Raw genomic sequence first — 5,731 nt, forward strand, 5'->3', positions numbered from 1 at the left:
GGGTGATGAGATACCGATGTTGCTCAGAAGTGGACTACTGAGTATGTGGGTTCTAGGATGTAATTGGGTAAATGTTTTAGACACTTGAATTGTGCTGCTCCAGTTCTTTGAGGAAACTAGACGAACATTTCGTGCTGCTGTTCTGTAACAACATTACTGTATTAACTTGATATACAGTAACTACAAGTTTTTGATTGTTTAGTTGTCCTACAAGTATCAATGAACTTTCAGTTCCTATTTTCTCTGCCGTAAATATAATTTTGGACTGCATAATTCCTTTACCATGTAAATATTACCAACTGTTGGCCTGAAGTGTATTAATATACATTTGATTCCCCACACATTTGCACTGACGACATCAGCATGGCCAGTCAGCATAAACGTTTTACCACCATATGGCTCGACCCTTAACTACAGTATGGGCTGTTAGATACAATTGATTTAAAGAAGCCCAAGTCCTGCACATCCACATAGATCTCCCCTCTGGCCCCCTCGTCTGTCTTGGCTCTCTGGCACACAAGGTCATCCCCTAGCCAGTCACGACACTCCAATTAAGGCGACTGATGGACGCAGCTAATTGGTAGGATTTATAACCTCCTTTTATTATGCTTTATGAGGAAGGCAAGTGGAGGGCATTACCATTTATAGGCCCCAGGCTCCATGCTGGATCACTGTCATCCACTACTGTCCAGCCTGACTACTGAATAACCGCAGCAGCCTGTGTTGCAGGAGCTAGGGAGTCTAAGGGTAACAGTGTCCCCTCACCCTTTGCTGTTTTGGATTTTGATATTTGAAAGGAAAAATGTCGTACAAACAGAGGAAAAAGAGGAAGACATAACTGAAGAGATAGGAAGGTTAAAATAGAGAGTGAAAAGGAAGGACAGAGTTAAACGTAGGGTGAGGCATAGAGGGAGGCTCCACGGGGCAAGGAGGCAGGAGAAGGCAGGCAGGGCTCCCATAATGAGTGTGTGGTTATTGATTGTATTGTCAGGGTGGCTGACCAGGGTCCCGTGTGCTATGGGCCCCAGTCCATCTGTGGACAATGCAGTCAGTTACACCTCACTGCTCCGTCTAATAAAGAACAGGCAGATTGATGTCACCAGTATGGTTGAACTCTACCTAACACTCACCAGCACCACTCAGCACATACACACACACACACACACACACACACACACACACAGGCACACGTGTACAGTAGGACAGTTGTGAAGCAATGAAATCATTTCTATTTTCTCCTCAGTGAAGAGAAATTACAGGAACTATGGTTTACGATTAATAACAAGCTTAAAATATATAATGTAGGGTGGCAGCAAATTATTATTTTCATTATCAATTCATTTGACAATATTCTTTTTAATCAATTGATTAATCATTTAGTCTATTAAATGTCATAGAATAGTCTAAAAATTGCATAATTTTTAGAAGTGAAAACTGATTTGTCAATTTACAATGATATAAACCAGAGAAAGGCATAAAATCCTCACATTTGAGAAACTGGAATCAGTGAATGTTTGGCATCTTTGTGTAATAAATGATCTAAATTGTTGATTCATTTCCTGTTGATCATTTCAGCACTGATTTAACACTAAGCAGTGTTTGAAAAAAAATATTTAGTGCTTGTATGTTTTTTGCATTTTGCATTACACACCTTGATTATGAGATAATGTACTATAATTGGAATGAATTGAAACTTGACATTATGAATAATGGACACACACACACACACTATTGCATTTGGTTTGTATAGATAAACAACAGGAAAGTTTACTCTGTCACATATCTGTATGTTCATCTACTGTGGTAACAATATAGTTCATAACAGCAACACATATCTGCCAGGAATCATTCAACAACATATGACATTATCCGGTATTCTCAACTGAACTGACTGACTGACAGCGTATAACGTCAGGACCCACATATAAATGGTGGAACAAGTGCTGTCATAATGAAGGCTCTGTGTTGTTCTGCTGGTTTAAGTTGGCTCCTTTAGGAGGAAGTCAGCGCCTCCACCTGAACATTTAGCTGCACCCAAGCCCCATAGCCTCGGTGGCAGCAGCACAAGCGATTACTCCTGCGCAGCCAGCCAAAACACAAAAATCAATAAACAATCTCAACGTTTCTGAGGGCCTTTCGTCTGACTTAATAAATGTCTCAATCCACTGTTATGACTTCATTTTGCTTTAACGTCTTCTTCATGTGCATCTTTTGCCGATCAATTAGAGAATGGAGTGCCCCTTCTGTCACGACACCTGCCCTCCATCCGCTGCTGCAACACACACACACAGACACACACACATCTCATGCCCAAGCACAAGGTGAACAGCTATTTTAATCCTTGAAATCAGATACTTTTTGAAAGCACTCTCTTAAATGGCTTATTAGAGGCCAAGCCATCCACTCCTTTCAGGATATTTTTTATCTCATGTTCTTGTGATGGATAATTTTATCTTGTCTCAATTTGAAAAGAATGATTTTTCTCATCAGTATGTTAGCCAGTCTTGCACAGTATATTGCTCACAGAGAAATCCCATGGAGCAGTGTGGCTCTTGGGTCCAGCCGGGTAACAAGACATATATGTAGTCTAAGTGTGCAAGAGAGGCACCATTTCCAGGCTGTCAGTGGCGGTGACGACCACAGCATCTTTCTCTCAGGCTGCTCCTGCTGTCACAGGCCCTAATCCTGGTGCTGCAGGGATGACAGGTGAGCGGTGCCAGAGCCCTTGGTCTGTGACTGGAAGCTCCGGGAGAATTTCACGCGCATCCCTCCCTTGTCTCCCATCGATTCTGCCACTTCCCATTATTGTCAATCAGAGCGGCACCGTCTCCACGGGAGGAGCTGTGCAGCAGGCGATTGCCAGGGCAGCGGGGTGCGGAGAGTAGCATGCTGCGCGCCTGCCAGCCACTACACCAGCATGGGGCCACCAGGGGCCCCTCTCAAGAGGCTATCCGGGCAGGATGCCACAACTAAAACTGAGACCTTTTGCTTTACAACACATAGTGCACATGGCTGAGAAGCACAAAGGGGTGAAACCTCTGGAGCAGCTTTGTGTCGACATTAGGAGCAGCTGAGGCCCTCGCTGCAAACATAGTTTCACAGGGCTGTCAGCGGGAAAGCAATGCTGCTCTCTCAGACGTGACCGCCTTGTTAGAAAAATGACATAATAACAATGACAGGAATAATGGAACTGAAGTGAAGCACTGTTGTGCAGGTTAAAGAGGGTTTTGGCTCTCTTGGGCCCGGTCCATAAGTGCGCTCTCAGCACGGCCACATCCTCTGGTGGCTCCTGACCCAGAGTGGGCTGTCAGCGTGGTGCTGTGCAGGCGTTCTGGTCAGGTAAGGCAACCATGCGGCGGCTATAAGCCCTGGAGATTGATGGGAGTGGTGCCCTCCCTCCCTGCGCTGTAAAAGATTATCCGCTCACCCGCTGGAAACAAAGCTGTGATGGAAATTCGTCTCGCATCATCAGCAACAAAATATCTACACGGCGAAGCGGGAGTCTCTCATTTTTCATGGGCTATATATTAAATAAAAAAGGGCATTAAAGAAAAAGGGAAGGGGGTGGTCTGAGTGATAGCACTAGTTAGTATTTTTTTTTAAATGGGCCACTTGAATCAGGGAGATTATAAGGTTTTTATTGGCTGTCAGGAAACACAACTTTCTGCGTACTTCACCCGCTGAAGCTCGTAACGCTCTGATTAGAATGCCAGCAGAAATGAAAAGGGATGGTGCTGGTGTAAGACACAGGAGAAGCAGCAGCACAGGCACAGATGCCCTGGAATCTGCTCTCCCTCAAATACACAAGGGGGACCAACATGCGCAACAATAAAGCAAAGAGTGAATGAACAGGCTGCACACGAGCTTCAGACAAAATTTATACACCAAGTTTCACAGTCAGGTCTGGTGTCAGGATCCAGTTATGCTGTAGGAGACTGAGCCGTGCCTGTTCTGAACCTGATACATGAGACACATCAAGTAGAGTGTTATCTCTCACTAAGTGAATATTGCATTCAGCTGATATGTGATATTTGAATTTCCCATTAGGCGGGGGAATATGTGTCTGAATGAAAAAGCTCAGTGATGCTTGCTCATTTCACAGCAAGCAGTGAATGGAAACCTTGCTTCACAGTTGCAGTGTGTCATAGTGGTGATAAAGATGAAGTGATGGAGGGGGACTCCTGAGGGGGGTGACTGGTAAGAAAACTGACTGCTGTTATTCACAGGGTCACCTACACAGGGTCTTACAAGTCAGTTTAAAGACTAACTATTATTCACTAGAAACTCAACCAACTCAACTTGATGACTGTGATCTTCTCCAGTGGTTTAGGAGTGTTTTAAAAGGCAGCATGGATACCTCATGACTGAAGCATCAGAGTGAAAACGGTCATTATATCGACTTGGAGAGACTCCAGTCTTTTCACGTCTGTCAGTTTGTTCAAACTCAGCTTTCAATTTCCCATAGTGGAGAGAGAGTAAGAGAAGGTAACATCAAACTCCCAAACATGACAGAGCTTGCTCTTTCTGACGAGAGGAAGCCATTGATTTTTCCTCCATTTCACCATCAATCTGGTGGAGAAGAGGTGGCTGTGGGTGCTCAGACAGCTGATGATGTGATTTGTAACCGTGGACCACCGGTGAGCGGAGAGAATTGCTCTGACTCTATGGCAAGTGACTACCACCGTCTTCAGCATTCAGCCGCAAGATTAACAGTGGGGGATCTACTGATAATCTCCACTGGCTGAGGGAGTATTTTCTCTGTCAACCACACTGCAGCCATTTGTATTCAACAGGACCACTGTCAAATCTTGTGAGGCTGGTGACAGTCCATTGTGAAATGTATAGATCCACAGCTAACTATTAGTTTCATTATCAGTTGTTCTATTGATTATTTCTTGATTATTTTATTAATTGTTTATTCTACAAAACGTTGGGAAAAAATACTATCACTAGGTCCAGGAGCACTGTCTTCTTGTTTTGTCCAACCAAAAGCCCAAATTCCAAAGTTATTTAGGTATAAAACAAAGAAAAGCAGACTGGAAGTGGAGAATGTTTGCATTTTTATTTTACTTTTTTAGCTATGCTGGTGTGGCAATGCATTTGGTCAGTTGGTCCCAAAATTTTAACCAGACTTAAGTATCTCAACAATTATTAGATGGACTGTCATAAATGTTCATACATTTATTGTCCTCCGATGATGAAGAGACTTTGGTGACTTTTTTTTAGCGCAACCATGAGGTCTATCTCGACAACTGTTGGATAGATAGCCATAGACTTTGTCCCTCAGGATTAATTGTAATAACTTTGATGATCCCTTAATTTTTTATTTAGGGTCATCATCAGGTCAAAATTTCAGTTTTTCCAATACATTATGACCAAATACCTACAAAACTAATGACATTCACATCTGCCTCCGCTGTACTTTGTAGTGTCAATAAGCAAATGTTAGCATGTTAACACGCTAAGCTACGATAGTGAAAATGGTAAAAATGACACCTGCTAAACACCAGGTTAGCATTGTCATTGTGAGCATGATATCATGCTGATGTTGGCATTTAGCTCAAAGGCGCCATGGTGGTTGAGTGCTAACCCCTCCATCCCACTGTTTCCTGTCTCTTTAATACTATGAAACACAAAAGGCAAAATACCCTAAATCTTCAACTAAAAAAGTTTACCATTATGTGAATACATACAAGTCAGTAAACATTTACATATAACCTTCACACCAAAG

At 43.0% G+C, this 5,731-nt stretch overlaps 1 long non-coding RNA gene across 1 annotated transcript in view; it reads left to right on the top strand.

Moving 5' to 3' along the window:
- The window catches only part of LOC122998796, a 37,457-nt gene that overhangs the window by 28,251 nt on the left and 3,475 nt on the right, over positions 1–5,731 (top strand). The window lies entirely within an intron of this gene.

The sequence above is a fragment of the Thunnus albacares genome, chromosome 15 (assembly GCF_914725855.1).
Source record: "Thunnus albacares chromosome 15, fThuAlb1.1, whole genome shotgun sequence".
Taxonomy (NCBI): Eukaryota; Metazoa; Chordata; class Actinopteri; order Scombriformes; family Scombridae; genus Thunnus; species Thunnus albacares.